Genomic DNA, 19,931 nt, shown 5'->3' on the forward strand with positions numbered 1-19,931 from the left:
ATGATGGGTCTCTCCACAGTGACACCAGCATCAATATGGCAGCAAGCAGAAGCAAATGTAAACAATGCCACATTGTTTCAAATGTAAATGTCAGTGATTATAATGAAATATCTATTAGGAAATATCCAAAAGTTAGCTTGTTTCCATGTTGTAGGCTTGTCAATCGCTGCAGCATTCGAGCCAGTGATTAATATGGAGCATAAAACCATAATTGGTGGTTTTAAATGCCTTTACTGGCTCCTAAAGCACAAAATTGCCCACCAATTAACTTTTAACATTGATTTAATGGAAGGCAGTATGGAACCACTCTAAATTCTACTACGTCATGAATCTGTTACCTATAGGGCACTGCCTTGGCCTGTGATAGGCCCCTGTCACAAAAAAAACATGCTTCACCACCGGTGGGCCGCCCTTCCAACCTACCACCAGGCTTAGAAGGTTTTCTGGGGGAAACCCTGTAATTTAAACATTTGCTCTGTCTCTGTCAGTTAGAAGGTCAAGGTTGCTTATGGCTTCAGACCAAATCCCTTGTTGCGGGATTTCCCATGGTCCCCTTGTAGCATTTAAATTTGGTAAAAAGCGCACCCTATGACTACTCTGAGTCTCATCTGCCGGTCATGCCACTGCAAGAGTACGTATGTTGAGTGATTGTTAATTTTATCTCTGGATGTGAGCAAACACCTGATGCACAAGTCCAAACTGAGCGAATACATTACACATTGTGTAAATCTCATTGTGGTTTCCATCATACAGGCCGCTAGTCTGAGTACCATGGAATAGGCCACCTGTCGCTGAAAAGGCTCTTCGGGTGGGTCAATGAATCTTCAGGTTCTCAACAACACTTAAATTAATGTGCAGTAATTGGTACAAAAGGTTGCAAATAACACTCATAAGTCAGGAAGGTGGGTTAAGGTTAGGTCAGGTAAAATCCTTGGATTTGCTGTATTGCCCAAGTACAGCAAACCGGGGCTGGTTCATGAACACAGACACTGAAACAATGATCTAAAGTGCTTCTCCCTATATTCGGTGCAGTACTCCCCCCGACATGGGTTAGTTTATGGGATTCTCACATTCTTTGTCTTTATTTTGGGATTTGCCCCAATTAGGTCCAATTAATCACTTGGCAATTTGTCAACCATTATGCTTGGCAGCTGTCCAACTCATTTTCTTGTGGTATAATAGTGTCTACACGCCCAGCATAGGCAATATAGCTGAGAGGTCTGTCACAACAGTGAATATTAATATCAGCCAATATCAGTTACTATCGATTATGTAGTTTAATCGGAGAGCACAGCTGAACCGAGTCAAACTCAGTCACGGCGGGGAAAAAAGGAGTTGGGTAAGTTCAGTCTTAACAGCTTTCAGTGTCATGTCAATTGTGAGTCATGTGAATTGGATAATTAGTGTAGCCCAATTATAGACAGTGGTACATGCGGTAGCTTCCAGATAACTTTTATTTTGCTACATTTGACGCATTTAGACTGAGGAAGCATGGCGACGAAGCATTCGTTTTCTCCCCTCCAAACCAAATACACCACCTGTGTGTGTGTGTGTGCATGTGTGTTTGGGTGTGCGCACAGAGCATGGCACACATAGCTGCAGTCACAGGTGCAGGACCCACGGAGGGGCTTTATGAAAATGTGCAATCATTTTGGCTCAATCCTATTAGTGATATAAAAGTGTTGTTCAGACCAATGCATGACCGGTGACACAAAATCAATATTTTCCCTACACTATTTTGAACTTACTATCTTTCGTTTGCCCCCTGAAGTGATACCTCTGCTATTTTGAGGTTATAAGTGAGTGACAGCTATCTCCTATGCGCCAGCAGAATGCTTAAAAATTGGGTAAATTGGAAATGTGCATGAGGTTCCCGTGTGTTTTGATGTGCTGTGAGATTTCACCGTCAATCGTCAAGGGGAAAAAAACAATACAGTTTTTGAGCCACAGACTATTTTATATTTTCTGTGAATTTTACGGTAACCCTGCTGGTTCACCAGAGATACAGGTGACGGTGTCAATGCTTTGCTGAATATTTCCAAAACAACATACACAGTGTGTGCACACTAGCTAAGCAGCTGATGTTTACAAAACAAGCCAAAGGTGAAAATATATGTTGTGTTCTTACTTGTCTTTAGCTTTCCAAAATGTAAAATCTTTTAAACTCTGACACAACCAGTCCCTCTTGCATACATTTTGATATGTGTTGCCATTTTTTGCTGGTTCCTGTTGAATTTAAGGGAGTGAGCAAATGGGTCAGAGTACCACAGACAGAAGATATGTACAATTATTCCCAATTTCTACAAGGAGGTAATTCAAGTTTCATGTTAATTCACGCTTTCATGATTTTTACTGTTGTATGTTCAGTTTAAAATCATGTTATGTCATGGCACTCTATTCGGTTATCATTTCTATTTCAGCCCTGGCGAAATTTAGCTTGCCAGCTTTTACTCCCTTGGTCCTAAGGGATTCTGCAGGGCTCGAAGTGGATTTAGACATATTTGATGAACTTTTGAAGGTCATCAGAGGTGTCTTTCAAGGCCTTCATGGAAGAAGGCAATGGAAAAAATCCCTGTAATAGTTTAACATAATATGTAGCTAATGTAGCTCTGCTATTAATTGTGTAAACTGACTTATGCAACACAATATTGTGTCCTCATAGACAACAGCTTTGAGGAGTCATCTTCCGAGGGTTCATCTTTATCAGGGTGGTCACCATCATGTGCATCCCAAGGGTAATCATCATCATTGGGTTCAGATGCAACGGTAATACTTGAATCTACAAAAGCTCAGAAAAGACAGTTGTTTGAAGGACCCCCTGATGGCAACATTGCAAGAGATGTAAATAATCTTAGGGTTTGCATAAAAATTCTGTTATATGCTGAAGTTCCAATTTGTGAAAATCACACAATTGTTGTTTTCAGATTGTCAAAGTTGCTCTGCATTCAAAGCCAGGTGGTGACCAAATATTAAAAGAATATGAGAAAAGAAACTGCCTTTCTGACGGTGCAAGAAGAAAGATGGTGAATATACTTGTGGCCTTGTGGATGAAGTGACAGTTATGAGTGTGTCTTGTTTCAGGTTAATGGTCCAGTTAATGTCCACATTACACTTGGCATTACAACCTTGTTCCCAAACTTGAAGGACCCAGAAGACAGGTTATGTAAGTATTAACATTAACATTCATCCATGATGTTATTACTTTATGAAAATTATTGATGCTGCTGTCTTAGTGCAGTCTATTCTGGTGACTCAGTCATTCAAGCAGTTATCTGTCTGAATTCAACATGTCATGGGTCTGCACAGTATCGGTGCTTATTCTTAAATATGTAAAAGATTAACCTTTTTTGTGTTCATCAACAGGAGCATTTCTGTGATCACCAGAGTGATTCTGGTTACCTGGCATGGAGGTTGAAAACTGTCCAGATCAAGAAATCCAAATCCACTTTTCAAGGTGGCTGTTTGCTTTATTTTCACGTTATCTACCTGTTTACTGGAACATTTTTATCGAGAGTGCTCGCTATACTGACTTTTGATCACTTTTATGGTGATGAATGTAAGGAACGCTGTCTGGTGATGAATGTAAGGAAGCTGTGTTGGTGATCAGGTACTCATGTGGCCAACATTCTTCAAACCAAGGGTCATTGCAGATTGCAAAAATCTACCTCAAATGGCACATATGGATGAGCTCCTTTTGTCTGCACAGCAGGAGCCTCATGACGATGGTAAGTGGAAAATTGAAGACTAGATTTCACAAGCCTCTGGGTCATTTTTATATTTTCTGTGAGATCTGCACAATGTCTAATTGGTCCATACCAGTGTTTTTGTGTGTTTTGGCCACTTAATCTAAAAATGTGGTGTCATTTGGAAAATTGACAGCTGTATGTTAAGTATGTTATTTGCATTTAATGATGACTTGATCATTTTTCTTTAGTTACACAGCCACTGATTCCTTCTTTTCAGACAGTATCGAAATGGATATCCAACTACTTGAAACATGGAAAAATGTAAGTTTGACCAAAAAATTGGGTAATAAATTTTGACTAAATGTCAACTGAGATGGGTTAACTTTATCGAGTTTGTCATTAGTTGATTTTCACTCTGCACTGAATTGAATGGAAACCCATGACTGCCCTGAAGGCAGGTAAAGTTGTCTATCACCCATCTAAAAACCCACAATGTGCTTAGGAAAAGAGCTAACATTACAAATCACTTGTATAATTTGTAATAATTGATCTTAATTATTAATATATCATCTTTTTAAGTTAGTAATTGCGATGGTGTTCATTCTCATCTTCAAGGATGAGACTGTGAGATGGCTGCCATCCTTTTGCCCCTACACTTGTACCTCCAACATCCAAGGGCAAGAAGGAGTCTTCGAATTAAAGCACATCAGAGGCTGCTGATTGCCTCATGAAATTCATGAGGGTATGTTCAAAGATCTTTATTAAAGTATATTTTACTTGAGATGTCAATTTATTTGGTTTGCAATCACCAGCACATATTTTGAGATGGCAAGGGGGTGCTCGATGATTAATACTGTACTTTAGTGTTTCAACACAGAAGCAGCTTTGTCTGTATTGAAATTAATCATTTATATTTGGTTGAATTATATTTCATTGATTCATTTCTTTTTGTCTCTCTCACTCAGGTTGTAAGAAGCATGGATGCCTTCCTTAAGGAAACTGGCCCTGCTCAACACTTTCTCCTGTGCGAACAGCATCCAGAATTTCCACATCACCCTGGACCAAAAGATGATTCTCTGTGCGATGCAGACCAGAGTTGCTGACTTCAATGAGCTCTTCAAGGCACAGTTTGCTTTGCAGTGTCCTATGATGAAGCTTTGTGCAACTTCTACACTTTCATTCAGACAGACCACAGTGTATGGCACTGATGTCGGCAGTGTGAAGGAGAGTCTGCATGTCAAGGAAATCAGAGCAAGAACTTTTCACAGCGCTATTTGAGGAGGAACACATCTTTGACCATGTTCACCAATGTTCATGTGTTACATTTGCAAGGTACCCCACACAAGTTGTTCACTGTTGTTTAGACACAAAGATTCAGCATGGTTTGTACCCAGGAAAATCTTTCATTTGAACTGTGAATAGCCTGGATGTTCTTTTGTTTTTTGCACATACTCTGGTTACAAACGGCACTTATCACGAACACAGAGACTGTGTTGATTCTCATGTTATTTATTCATGATTCTCATATAATTTATTATGAAAATCTTTGAGAAAATCGTGAAAGATGAGATTGTCTCTTTAGTGCATGACAAATTAGACCCCTTACAGTTTGCATATCAAACTGGAAAAGAGGTGGAGGATGTTAAACTCTGAGCCTGAGACTTTTATTTGCTGACTTCTCTTCAGCTTTTAACACGATGCAACCACATATTTTAATTCAACGTCTTTCCTCTTATTTTAATTTACCTGAACAGTTGTTATTGTTGCTTTTAAACTTTTTAACTGATAGGAAGCAGCAGGTTTTAGTTAACGGAGCTTTGTCAGATGTGGTTTCAAATATAGGCTCCCCACAGGGTTGCGTTTTATCTCCCCTTCTTTTTATTTTGTATACATATTGTTCATATATTGTTTGTGGTTTATTTTATCTTTTTTTACGCCAGAACTGCTTGAACTGAATTGCCCCCCAGAGACTAATAAAGTTGTCTGAACTGAACTGAACTGAACAGAACTACCTCACCTCATGCTCAGCATACAACAGAGTCAATGGTGCATTTCATCTGTAAAGAATTGCACCCTTATAGGGTCATAGACAATGTTGGATTCAGGTGGATGCTACATTGTTTGGAGCCGCATTACAAAATACTGCAACGCGGCTACTTGGTGAATACAGCTGTGCCCAGGATGTATGAGGAAGTGAAGAAAGTTGTGAAAACATCTCTTAGCACTGCACACAGAATTGCCTTGACATGTGATGGATGGACGTCTAGAGCCACTTGTCATATGTGACCATAACGTCCCACTACATATCCGACGACTGGGAAATGGTTACACGACGAGGGCAATGCAAGACAGCCATACTGGCAGTAACATTGCTGGTGTGCTGAAAAGGGCAATGGAGGAATGGGGCGTACAGGACAAGGACCCAGCCATAGTCACAGACAACGCTAAAAACATGACCAGCACAGCAGAGCGGGCCGGTATGCTGCATTTTAAATGCTATGCGCACACCCTAAATTTGGCTTCTCAGCGTGCACTAAAGTTGCCAGCCGTCCAGCGCTTGCTAAGTGAGGTGGATTACCAACTTTTTCAGACGCAGCGCCATTGCCAGTCATGTCTTGAAAGAAAAAACATAAGTTGCTGAATCTGGAACAGCACAAACTCAAGACCGATGTGGTCACCAGATGGAAGCGCACATGACAGCAGCCAGCAGTCACTGCTGCCCTGCTGTCACATGAGGTGAGGAAGAATGAAAAAAAGATATCAGCACTGTCAGTAAAGCCCATGAAGTTTGCCACTGTGGTCATGGAAGAAGAGAAAACTCCCATACTGTTAGCAGTTGCACCAGTCCATGCCCACCTGATCCAAGAACTCCAGGAGAGCCCTGGTGACTCTAACATGATAAAAGAGATCAAAACTGCCATATGCCAGGACCTCAAGAAGAGGTACTTAGATGAGCATAGGGAGACTCTTCATGTGTGTGCAGCTCTGGATCTCTGATTTAAGACCTTGCTGTTCTTGACTGAGGATGAACACCAGACCATCTATGATAGAGTCACCATTGAGGCTGCAAGGACCCAGGGGCCATTTCAGGTGAGCTAGACTATTACACTGCTTTCAAATATTCTTTCAATATTTTTCATAGAAAGTCAATACAAATATTGCATAAATATTTTAAAAAGCATAAATATTAAAAGTTTAAAATACATAAACACTGGTGAATGTTACTAAACATTTATATTACATGAACAACAGATCATGTCGGCATTTAATTGTAATTTATTTCATTTGAGCTTATTTAATTTACTTAAATTCATGTGATGCTGTTTTTCGGCATGGAGGAGCTGGAGAGGATGTGACAGGTGAGCCAGAGGCTCAGGCTGATGGAGAAGAGGAGGAAGATGAGTATGCAGGGCTGGAGGTTCTAGGTGAGGAGGACAAAGGGTGCAGCCAAGGTCCTGTGGAAGAGGAGAGCTTTGCAGCACTGTCCACATCTATGAAGAGATCCAGGGATTCTAGTGGCCTTGCGGACCTTCTTGGTCAAACAAACGCTTCAGGTCAGTATAGGAAAGACCCCCTAACGTCAACAGTTAGTTTTAGTTCTTATCCCTGCATTTGAATATTTGAGCCTCACTGTGCTGAATGTTTGTTCAGAGTTTGACAATAAAAGATTTATTCAGAATTTTCCACTCAAAGTGTAAAGTTTATTTCCTCTCATTTAAAAAAACAGATTCCTCAGAACAAGTGTAATGTACATTAGTCAGTGCTCAAAGTTTCATATTACACTTGTGTTAGTTTGGTATTTGTTAAATATTCAAGTTACACGTGCACAAATAATCTTCTAAGGAGTCTGGATTTGATCTGTAACCAAACTGCACATACTTTATTCTGCACCATCAATCTCCAAAATTAAACTGTAGTGAAAAAAGGACTTTTGGTGGTCTTAAAGGAATTGCACATTTTTGTGATCATTGTTTTTGGGGCTGCAAAGAAGTTGAAGATGCCAGAGAACCAGGCACAAAAGGAAATGGGAAGATTCAAAGAGACTGCTCTGATGCCAATAACAAAAGGGGCCAATCCACTGAACTGGTGGAGGGAGCACGAGTGTGAGTATCCTCTCTTGTCAAAACTTGCAAAGAGGTATTTGTGCATCCCTGGAACAAGTGTCTCCTCTCAGAGAGTTTTCTCTACAGCAGGGGACATTATCACCGCACAGAGGGGTGCATTCAACCCAGAGCACCTTGATCGGATTCTCTTCCAACACAAAAACCTAAAAATAAATGTCAGGTACAAGTTGTTGTCCTATCCATGTGTCTGAATGTTAAGGTTTACTATTGTATTTATTTTGTTTACAAGAAGTCTATGTACACTTTATTTTCCTATTGTAAATTTTGTTTTCATATATACATTTACATGATTTTCATAGTACCTCTTCAGTTTAGTGCTCAAACAGTGACACAATAGGAGAAACAATATTTATTATTATTATCATTATTTTATTATTTTTGTACATTGTCACTCAGGGTACTTTATCCTTTTTCATTTTATTTTCAATATTCATTTCAGTGAATTTCATGGTAATTAATAACATGGAGAGGCTGTTTTGAATGAAATAGTTTCAACTCAATTTGTCCTCTGATCAATATCATCTGATGTACATATATAGGTACTTGTATTTTCATCATTATTTATATCACAATATTGTGATATTGTGATACCGTGATATCGTATCGTGACCAATGTATCGTGATACATATTGTATTGTGAGGTTCTTGCCAAAACTCACCCCTACACAGCACACTGGGACAGACTTCCTTCCAATCATGCTAGCTTTCACACCAAACATTACACAGATGGATGACTTTGCTTATCACTAATGGGTCAGAAATGCAGAGTGTCTTCAGAGATTTAAGCTATGGCTCAGTGACAGCTGTTTCAACTGGTCAACCACTCGGAGGTTTGTAGACAGGATTGAAAGCTAGCTACACTGCTTAATGCAAGGTTACAAGGTTAAGTTATTTGTCATTTTACAAAAAAAAAAAAGATTTTGTGGAGTGAAATGTGGAGGATGAAAAACGATGAAAATGATAATGAAAATATCCCTGCTAATATCCATGCTATTGCTGTCCATGCAAATGGTGCAAATGGACTCAGTAGATTGTTTTACATACTGTTGGTGCTCAATGAAAAGTCAACAGATTACCAAAGTTTGCATAATTCATCTTCTTCTGTGAACCACCAATATGTTATGTTAATGTTAATAAAGCCAGAATGAATGGAAATTATCTTAAAGCCCGATCTCACGTACGTGTACTTCACTGACTGTGGAGCCGTCGGATACTATTATCAGGCATGAAAAAGGGTCAGGGGTGAAAAACATGAGAAGGATATGACCCCTCTTGGGGGGTTGTGAGAGAAGATCAAGCAGAATTACAAGACGGTATGAATTTATAATAAAGTATCTATAGTCACATTACGTTATAAGAAAGACTGACAACTTCTCTCGTGAAATGCGCAACAGCAGAACTTTAATAGCTCAAGCTGCCGCAGAATGAAAAAATCAAGCCCTTAAAGAGTGTGTTTTGACAAAATGAATATGCGACCCAGTCTGGCAAAATGATTCGGAAGTCACAACCTTCTAATTTGAGATACGGCCGATTAAATTAATAAACATTGAGAATATTGATTATTCATCCCTCAAAGTTTCATACTCAAGCTAATTATGTAAAGGTACTGACATTGCTATTTAAGCTGACTTATGACTTTAAAATCTTACAAAACAAATGCGAAATGTTGTGAAGCAGTGTCTGTGGGTACAGTGAATAAAAACCGAGACAACAAAATTAGAAAAATATGTGGATTTTCTTGCAATGGGTGTAAGCTAAACAATGGGGGGCCGTGTTTTAAATCATTTAATGAGGACTTTGTTCATGATCTTCGGTTATCTATGGCATCTCTCACGGAATATGAGAAAGATCTTGTTCTTTTAGGGAAAATTAGTTGCCACTTCCAGGATATTAATTTCACAAGGTGTTCAAAGAAGAAAACACAGCGGGAGCGTCAGCATCAGAGGACAGAGCACTATGGGAAACACTGAATTTTGTGAAACATTCAAGTTTGGTAACATTGGTAAGTAGCTTTAAAAATATTGTGTTTGTGTGAATCTGATTCAGCACTAGGCTGTATTTCACCATGTATGTCAAATACATTGTTTAACATTTTACTGACAGGACGCTACATTCTCGTTTTTATTTCAGCATCAGCCAAAATGAACTGACAGCTCTCCTTAAACACTATAAGGAATATGGCTTGAACCCGCAAGTTAAGAGGTCAGGAGGTCGTCAGGGAAAAGATAAGAGACAGCTCACACATGACGACATCTGTCGCGTCGTTTCCTTCATAGTGAACTCGTAGAGCTTCACGCATTGTTTCTCCCTGGTCGTGTCCCTGTATGCAAACGCTTTGATACCAAGCTGCTGCCCTCTCATTACACCAAGGCCACATTTTTTCAGCATATGAAACAGCAATTAAGGCAATAGGTAGGTAACAGTCTGTGTGCTAATATAAGTCTGTTATGCTTAAGAAACATAATTTGACGATATGCAAATTAGATGGCATATAGGCATAGGCATATAGTACTTTATTTGTTATAGATATAATGGTTTGAACTGGATCAACAAACGAACAGGTAACACGGGTTGCAATCATTATTTGTTTATTCCCCCAGAATGATGTGAATGTTGGTATTATAATGAGTCCTGGTTCAGCGCCATGGTTCTAAAAGAAAATAAACAAATCACCATATAATTATATAACAAATTATAATAATTATATTGTATAGTTATTATTAATTATAACAAAATAACAAATTAGACATTCAGGTCTGAATAATGTCAATTACTTTCAAATTAGAATACAATTTATATTTCAAAAAATAATAAGATGAAGATAATTCAGTTCATTCTGCTCTTCCTCTCCTATTCCTCTCCTCTGCCCTCCTCTCATCTCTCTCTGCAAAAGACAAGTGACAGGCATTGACAATAATGATTAACATTAACAAACTACACATAAGCTAGTTGGCCATAATGCAGGATTGCTGAAATTAAGTGTGTGATCAGTCTCACTCCCTCTGTCACCTGACTGCAGCTGGATCTCTCTCTCTTCTCTGTCTCATCCTCTCTTATGGAGCTACCAAACTCATCTGTTTCTGTCAAAGATATCGTGTTGTGTCAGGCTTTTATACAAGCTAATGAACGTTAACATTAGAGCTGGCCTGTTAGGTTATGTTACATTACAAGGTCTCAAATACACATGGCAAACTCAGGTGAGCACCAACACACGCTCAGTCTGGTGAAATGCTGGTGACAGGGGAGGAAAGCCTCATCCAGCTCTCTAAGTGGGATGAACAGTGGGAGGTGCTTGCACTTGCACCACACTTGGTCTAATTGTCAGGAGGCACACGAAGGGGAACAAATTTTATATATTATTTTATATATATTTTTATTTTTTTTACATCAGTTTATTATTAAGACCTGTGTGCATTCATACAGAATGCAGAAGTGTATTAATACAGAAACTGAGCAAGGTCTTGTCTACTTTGTTTTATCAGAACATCATGTGGTGAACACTGTCACCTTTCGACGGCTGTGGAACCCTTGTGCTCTACATCGTCTGGACAAAGCCAATGTCTGACTTGTGTTGGCAATGCCAAAAAAACAACTCAGCCATCTATAAGTCTGCCAACCTGACAGAGGCAGAGAAATCTGTGTGTGTGTGCATCACAAAATGATTGAATGCTGTGGTGTCATTCCTTGATAATTTCTTCACCCGATATGGCATGGGTGAAAAGCATCTCGAGCTATACTGTGACAACTGTCCTGGACAGAACAGGAACAACACGATGCTACAGTACCTGCTATGAAGAGTGCTTCATGGTTTCCAAGAAACGGTGTCACTGAACTTCCTGATAGTATGTCATACAAAGTTTGTGCCGGATTGGGCATTTGGCCTGGTGAAGCAAACCTATCACTGAAAGATGATATCCTGTCTGGATAATGTTGTTAAAGTCGTCAGAAGCAGTACACAGACTGGAGTTAAAATCTCACAACTTGTTGGACAGGAAAATAGGGAAGTCTTTGTGAAGCAGCGTGATTGGCAGTCATTCCTCAAGCCAGTCTTCCAAACCTTCCCTGGTATAACCCAACACCAGCATTACGGGTGTGTAATTTGGTAGCATTAGCCAACATTAACATGAACAACAGTTCAAGAGTTGTTGAAGCAGATGCTTATTATTGTACAGTTCTGCAATTGTTAATAATTTGTGTGTGTCCGCATGTGTATTACATGGCTATTTGTGTACTTCTAGAGACAGTGAATGGATGTTTTACTAATTCTTGTTCAATCTTCTATTTTTCAGAATGAGCAGTAAACCATCCTGGCTGGATGTTGTACAAGGACTTTGCCAATTCTGAGGAGCAAGCAATATGCCTGCTCAAAGAGGATGCACCACCACTGAGGAGACCTGCTGTTGTCAAGTGTCCTGGCCTGGATTTGAAAAGACAGAATTATCTGTATGAAAGCATTCGTGAGTTTTACACAGAAAACACAAAGGACATTACCTGCCCAAAACCAGCTGTGGGGAAGGTAAGCTGTCCCTCTCCTTGCCTAGCAAAGAGAAGAAAAATTGAAATGTGAAATGTGTGCTTCTCAGCCCATCGCCTTCACTTGGACCTCATCCTGTTGTCAGTTAAGTTTGTGTTAAAAGTTGTTTTTAAATAATGAATTTAGCATGTGCCATGTTTCATGCATGTTTTACAATGCAGAGGTACTTTTTTGGACAAAAGACGAAACATTATTCTGTTTCAGATTGTAGCTTTTCTTCACCATATATGTTGGTCAAGTTAACTCAGTTTATATGGCCCAATATGTATAACTATGTTTAACCCCCATCGGACAACAAACTAGAAACCGAGTGCTGCTTCATGGTTGTGTTCCTCCACGCTCCGGTCAATTTTCTGCAGTGAATCAAATTGGGTTTTAAAATGTTGTCACGAGGGCGCTAGCGAGCAGGCGATGGAGTAGGCAGCACAAGCAACATGCTCTGCTGAATTTCGGTTAAGAAGTTCTTTTTTAGGCACCTTATACCAACAGAAAATTACGACACATCGTTCTGAGATAATTCTTTTTCAGTATATCATTTTTATTGTATTCCTATTATAAATGCAGGCAGACTTAGTGCACCACTAATCTCTCCCTGTTTTGAATATGGCCGATTATGACTAACACAGACTTTTCAAACTAATCAACTAATTGTGACGTAACCTTTGTAAGCTGGAATCTAAGATCCTTGAACCACCCCACTAAACGAAAGAAAGTATTGACTCATTTGAGAAAATTAAAGGTGGGAATAAAGTTTCTCCAAGAGACGCATCTCCGAACCTTTGACGATTTTCGACTCGGGAGGATGGCTTGGGCAATCATATCATTCTAATTTTCATTCCAAATCTAGAAGTGTGGCCATCCTTGTTAATAAGAACATCCCGTTTGTTATGGCAAAGGTTAAAACAGACTCCTCAGGGCGTTATATAATTGTGGTGGGCAGACTGTATAACACACCAGTTGTACTAGCCAACATATACGGACCACATTGGGATAACAGTTTTTTCTTTATAAATCTCTCTGCTCATATCCCCAACATGGACACACATCATCTTATCCTCGGAGGGGATATGAACTGCACATTATCACCTACTCTGGACCGTAGCTCACCTAGGACTGCGTCCAAATCCAGTGCAGCGTCTCAACTGTAGCTTGTTCTTAATACGAATGGTGTGGCTGATGCTTGGCGCTTTCAAAATCCTATGGATAGAGGCTATTCCTTCTTTTCACTGGTCCACGGAACATACTTGTGCATAGACTATTTCTTTTTAGATAAAAGGCTCCTTTCACTAATAAAAAAGTGTGAATATCAAGCCATAATTATCTCAGATCACACTCCCCTGTTGATGGCTTTATGTATACCAATTTCCCATGCCAACTATCACCCTTGCCATCTTAACACTTTATTACTTTCAGATGAAGACTTCATTAAATTTATCTCTTCTGAAATAACTTTATTCCTCGAACAACCAGACCCCAGGAATGTCTCCTTTAACAATGTGGGAATCCATGAAGGCGTACCTGAGGGGACAAATGATATCATACAGTGCACAACAAAGAAAACGTCACAATATAAAACTTGCTATAAAACAGCTAACAAATGATATTCTCAAATTGGATACTACACTTGCTGTCGTCCCATACGATGATTTATTCAAACTGCGATTGACTCTTCAAACAGATTTCAATCTGCTATCAACAAGACAAATTGAAAACTTAATAAATAAATCACAGAGTAAAGCATACGAATGTGGTGAGAGGATAGGGAAGATTCTGGCCCATCAGCTCCCCCAGAAAACGGTAGCTAGAACTATAGCTGAGATAAACGATGAATTGGGCACTAAGCATATAGATCATTCTGAGATTAACTCATGTTTTCATAGATTTTACTCTAAGCTGTATGATAGTGAATCTCTTGGTGACCATGTCCTATTTGATTGATTTTTCAGGAAAATAAATGTCCCCACAATTAATAACAAAACTGCATCCGAGTTAGACAAACCATTTTCTGTACAGGAACTTATGAATGCAAATAAGCTCATGCAAGCTGGAAAGTCCCCAGGACCCGATGGGTTCACGAGCGAATTCTTTAAAAATTTGCAGACCAGCTGTCTCCTGTCCTGCTCTCTGTATTCGAAGAGTTGCTCGCCATTGGTTCTCTTCCTCTAACTATGTGACAAGCGATCATCTCCCTCTCCTAAAAAAGACAAAAACCTTCTAGATTGTGGCTCATACCGTCCCATTTCACTCTTAAATGTTGACAGTAAAATCCTTTCCAAAATGCTGGCCTGCCGCTTAGAAGCGGTCTTGCCCTCAATTGTAGCCGATGATCAAACTGGCTTTATTAAAGGTCGTCACTCCTTTTTTTTAACATTAGACGCCTATTTAATATTCTTTATGGTCCCACTCCACCCGACATTCCAGAAGTATTACTATCACTTGATGCCAAGAAGGCGTTTGATTGGGTGGAGGGGGATTATCTCTTTTACACTCTTAAACAATTTGGCTTTGGTGAAAAAATCATTTCCTGGATTAAGGTTCTGTATTCTTCTCCACTTGCAGCTGTTCAAACAAACAGTAACCTCTCCTCCTACTTCCCTCACCATCGTGGCACCCGACATTGACTTTAGTTTATTCCCGCTTAAAGTCAGTCCACAAAAATTCAAATACTTAGGAATCTGGATAACACCTGTCTTTCAAGACTTATTCAAAGCTAATTTTTTACCACTACTGGCTAATCTTAAGCGAGATATGGAACGCTGGAGTTTACTCCCGCTGTCACTAGGAGGCAGAATCAACATAACGAAAATGAATGTTTTGCCCAAATTCCTGTACATATTTCAGTGCATTCCCCTAAACCTATCTAAATCCTTTTTCATGTCAGTGGACAATTTGGTGTCGGGATTTATATGGACAAGAAAAACCCTTGAATACGGAAAAGGATCTTACAACAACATCCTAAACATGGAGGATTATCCCTCCCTAACTTCCAGTTTTTCTATTGGGCTGCCAACATTAGGTCTATGTTATTTTGGAAAGACTCTCCATCTGATGACACCACCCCTGAGTGGTTACGAATGGAAAACTCCTTGTCTTCATATTTCTTTACACTCACTTTTATGTTCAAAACTTCCTCTTTTGGATTCCATATCTAAAGTCACCTCAAATCCAATTGTGAAACACTCTTTTAAAATTCTGACACAGTTCAGACGAAGTTTTTCTCTCAAGGACCTGCCCACCTGTGCTCCTATAACAAAAAACCACCACCACCAGTTCATGCCATCAATCATAGACGGTGCTTTTCGGGCTAGTAGAGGAGTTGCCACAATAGAGAATCTATTTACTGATAATAGTTTTGCATCTTTTGATCAACTAAAGCTTAAAATTCAACTTCCCGAACTGTCATCTTTAGATTTTTGCAGCTCCGTAGTTTCATATCAACATCATTTACTCACTTCCCATCCCAACCACCCAATACCCTCTTAAATTCCATTCTGAAGCTTAATTCGGGTTCCAACATATTGGAAACGTATATTCCTTACTAAATACATATAATTTAGAATCTTTGACATCATTAAAGATCCAATGGGAGGGCGATTTGGGATTTTAACTTACTGAGATTTGGGAAAGAGCTTTAGATAGAACATATTCCTCTTCAATCTGCTTATGACACACAGTTATCCAGTTCAAGGTCATGCATCGTCTTCATTGGTCTAAAGTGAGATAAGCAAAGTTCGCACCTAACGTTGATCCCATTTGTGATCGATGCGGGCAAGCACCAGCCACCCTCTCACAACTTCTGGCAGTCGATATTTAAAACTTTTTTAGATGTTTTACAAGTACCTATTGAACTTTCTGCCATTACTGCCATATTTGGAATAACTCCACAAAATACTCACCTTAACTGCCAGGCACAGAATATGATAGCTTTTGCATCTCTTATAGCTAGGCGATTAATACTTTTTAAGTGGAAGGAGAAACTTACCCCTACCTTAAAGATGTGGATTAATGACCTCCTACGCCATTTGGTACTAGAGAAGATTCGTTACTCTACATGAGGATGTATTAAAAAATTTCATGCTAAATGGAGACCGTTTTTAAGTTATATAGAGAAATAAGGTGTCCCTAATTTTTGTGTTCTATATGATTGATCCTGTATTATGTATAATTTGAAACCCATAAGGACCACTCTCAAGTTGCTTGTCTATCATGCTGTTTTGTTTTAATTAACTATTATTTCTCTTATCATTCTAATTGTGTCACCCTTTTTTGTTTGTTTGTTTGTTTTTAATATAAATATAGATATGTATGTGATGCATGTAATACAAATGGTTGCATACCAACTCAATACTAGATTGTCGAATGGTGCAGTAATATTGTTGCAGGGATGGGCTTCGTTGGAGTGGGTGGGGGTTGTTGTTTGTATTTGTATTATTCCCGATCATTTATACTTTTGAATTTTTGTACATTATCCTTCTATGTACAAATATAAATAAAAAGACTTGGAGCAAAATGTTATCACCTCATGATTTATTGTCCTATTTGACTGTTTAGAATTTTGTCATAATAAAAATCAGTTCTTGATTAATGGCCATAAACATGTTTTGTGAGGTCACAGTAACCTTTGACAACTAACTTCCCATTAATGTTCTTTTTTTTTCTCTTAGTTGTCTAAACAAAGATCACAATGCATTTCATCAATATTTTTATAATTTTAAATGTAAGTCAAAATATATCAGTGTATGTTACAAAATATACAAAATATGGGATTTATCCGGAGGGGATCTCCATGACAAAGTATTTGATTTGTTTTAACCAGTTATTTAATACACAGACACACATTGACAAACACTTTCTTCTCACAGCAACTCTGTACATACTTATTTTTTTTTTTTTGCAAATTTTCAGAATTCTTTGATAAATTGTCTTTTCTAAAATGAATTTAAATTAATATTTGAATAAATAATAATGAAATCATTTAAGCTTCAGTTTGGTTTAATAGCATTATATAAGAATCCAAATACCTTTGGTGAAATTTAGCTCTAAAAAAATGAGTGCATCTCTCTGGATGGTAAGGATTTGTAAAGATATCAACAAAAACGGACAAAAACTTTAAAACGTGACTTTCTCTGGTTTTCTATTGGAAAAAGATGGTGGGTGACCATACTTTAAATGACTTAAATGTCTTGACAACCGTTAAAGATATGAATTAAACTAGGATATCATTTTAAAGCTTATTTTCATCCTCTTTCAATTGATACCAAAATCCCAATGTTGAGCTTTGGGTCACTATGACTCATTTTGCCAGACTGGGCCACATATGGGTTTTGAAGAAGTTGCTGTCTCTCTGCTTAGAAGGTGCTGGCTACAATGTGTTGATGCTATGACCTGCACCTTCTTCCTGTGCACCTTTGTTTGACAGCGTGCCTGCACTGCATGGCTGCCCTTGTTTGCATAGTTGATTTTTATACTGGGCAGCAAGTCGCAAATGTGGCTGTCCTTTTTGCGGCTAGGTCCGCGGATTTAGACAAAGGGCAGTAACTTGGGGGTCTGCCCAGATTTTCACACGGTTACAAATGGCAGAGATTTAGTTATGATACAGGGCGCTGTCACAAAAATTATTTAAAAAAAAAAAAAAAAAATCTTACTTGTGAAAGGTAATCACCCACAATCTGGTAACAATACTGCGCAGGTTATTGCAACCATAAACTATTTGCTCGCTCTCCACTGATTCTGATTGACTCTGGTGCTAGCCTACAGTGAGGAGACCCAACCAAGATGATGGCGATGCGGGAATACGTACTAGCACGCTATGAGGCGTCTACGTATATTATGTCTATTTTGGAGGCTATCTAAATCTGAGATGTCAATGTGCCGGCTATCGTGTGAGATGGGTGGAGGTGTAGACAGGAAACAGGAAACAGCTGATCACAGCAGTCAGTCCATCACTTCATCTGCGGACGTCAAGATGAGCAACTGGACAGCCGCTGACATCCGGGAGATGCTAGTGTCTCCTCTTTCTCTGTAGCTGTCTTCGTTTGTCTGCTTGTTGTTGTAGTCGCAAGCTACTAATGGTAGCTACCTTCAAATTAACCCCCCCGCCCCCCACTAAAAACCCAGTTCTAGACTCAAATGGGGTGCAATGATGTGCTATAATTATAATATAATACAATGCTATAATTGTCTTGAAATCCCCCAGAGCTACGAAATGTGTCAATTTCAAGTCCTTTTGCACATCGCTTTAAGTAGACGGGTCCGAAAATTTAAAAGCCTTTTTACCCAGTTCAGTTCTGACTCTCGGGACCTGCGTCTGTATGATGTCCTGAAAACGCAGGCCATATCAGCTGAAGTTTCCACACATGTGTTGAACACATAAGTCCAAGAATAGATTTATAATTAAAATCAGCCAGTGAGAGAGTCTACGAGAGTACAGTATTAGTCAAAAGGGGCTGGGCGATATTAACTTGAAATAATAAGTGTTTCCCACACATTAATTTATTTGTGGCAGTCTACCACAATATCAACATTGGCCGCCACTTACTGATTTTCAATTTTCTGAGCTGCACGTCCCATACTCATTCACTCAAGACAGCAGGAAAACATACAGCTCCACTATGGCTCTCTTTACATTTTTTTTTTGTCCCGTTGTTGGATTCAGCTAAGAAAGAAATAGTTCGCCTCACACATCCATTACGTTTCCCCTAGATTTAGAAAGAGTTGGTAACCTAGCAACAGTAGGGGGGTCCGGGGGGACACAGAAGAACATTTTGAAAAATAACCCTTTAATGGTGATAACTGGTGAGATTTCTGGGAAAAAAAAAAAAAAATCAGAATTTCAGAATCAGAATCTGAGACATGAGACAAAATAGTGTATAAGTTTAAAATATGTTAACTTCTTGAGCATTATAGAACTTCCTTTCGATTTTTTTATGGAAACAGAATCTGTTTCAGTAGTCAGCCACATGACATGGAAGCTAATGAGAAAAAAAAATCATAATTTCTGCATATTAATATTCATATGTCTCATTCATCCAGTTTACTAGTACAATCGGCTGCTGGTTTGGAGTCACTGGGTCACATGACATGGAAGCTATCGAATTTTTTTTATCATTATTATTATTATTATTTTATATTAATATATCTATGCCAAGTAATTTGATGATGGTACCTAAATCAGTCTCCAGCAATTCAGAGCGAGGCTCTGGGAAGTGAACTAACAGTCCCCTACTGCTAACACTAGGAGAACCTCAGTAAAGTCGCGGATGGGACCCAACTTAATATCTGCCGAATATCCAACCTGAAACTAACTTCACTGCGTTTCGATGAGTCGCCTGTTGCAGCCTTTGAATAGGATGACAAGGATTTCAGTCACCCAAAAAAAAGCAAAATACAAAAAAAAAAAAAAAAGAAGAGGAGGAGGACTATTCAAGACCTTGACCCTTCTTCATATGCAAAGTAGACGGCTGGCCTCATCATCAAGGTCAAGCCCTCACCACAAGTCTGATTCTGTTCAGGCTTTTTTGGGACACAAAATATATCTTGATATTTTGAAAGATCCCCTAAAAACCACATATATGCTATAAAAAATTA

At 38.9% G+C, this 19,931-nt stretch overlaps 1 protein-coding gene across 19 annotated transcripts in view; it reads right to left on the reverse strand.

The window, feature by feature from the left end:
• LOC119025639 (SH3 domain-binding protein 4) overlaps positions 1-19,931 on the reverse strand; it is a 105,959-nt gene that overhangs the window by 68,970 nt on the left and 17,058 nt on the right. For 10 of the 19 annotated variants that reach the window (XM_037109397.1, XM_037109395.1, XM_037109390.1 and 7 more), the window contains one exon: positions 12,302-12,347. The exons of the other annotated variants lie outside the window; for them this stretch is intronic. The gene's annotated coding sequence lies outside the window, so the exon portion shown is untranslated. The remainder of the gene's footprint in view (positions 1-12,301; positions 12,348-19,931) is intronic. 19 annotated transcript variants of the gene reach the window in all.

This window comes from Acanthopagrus latus, chromosome 9 (genome assembly GCF_904848185.1).
Source record: "Acanthopagrus latus isolate v.2019 chromosome 9, fAcaLat1.1, whole genome shotgun sequence".
In the NCBI taxonomy this organism is placed as follows: Eukaryota; Metazoa; Chordata; class Actinopteri; order Spariformes; family Sparidae; genus Acanthopagrus; species Acanthopagrus latus.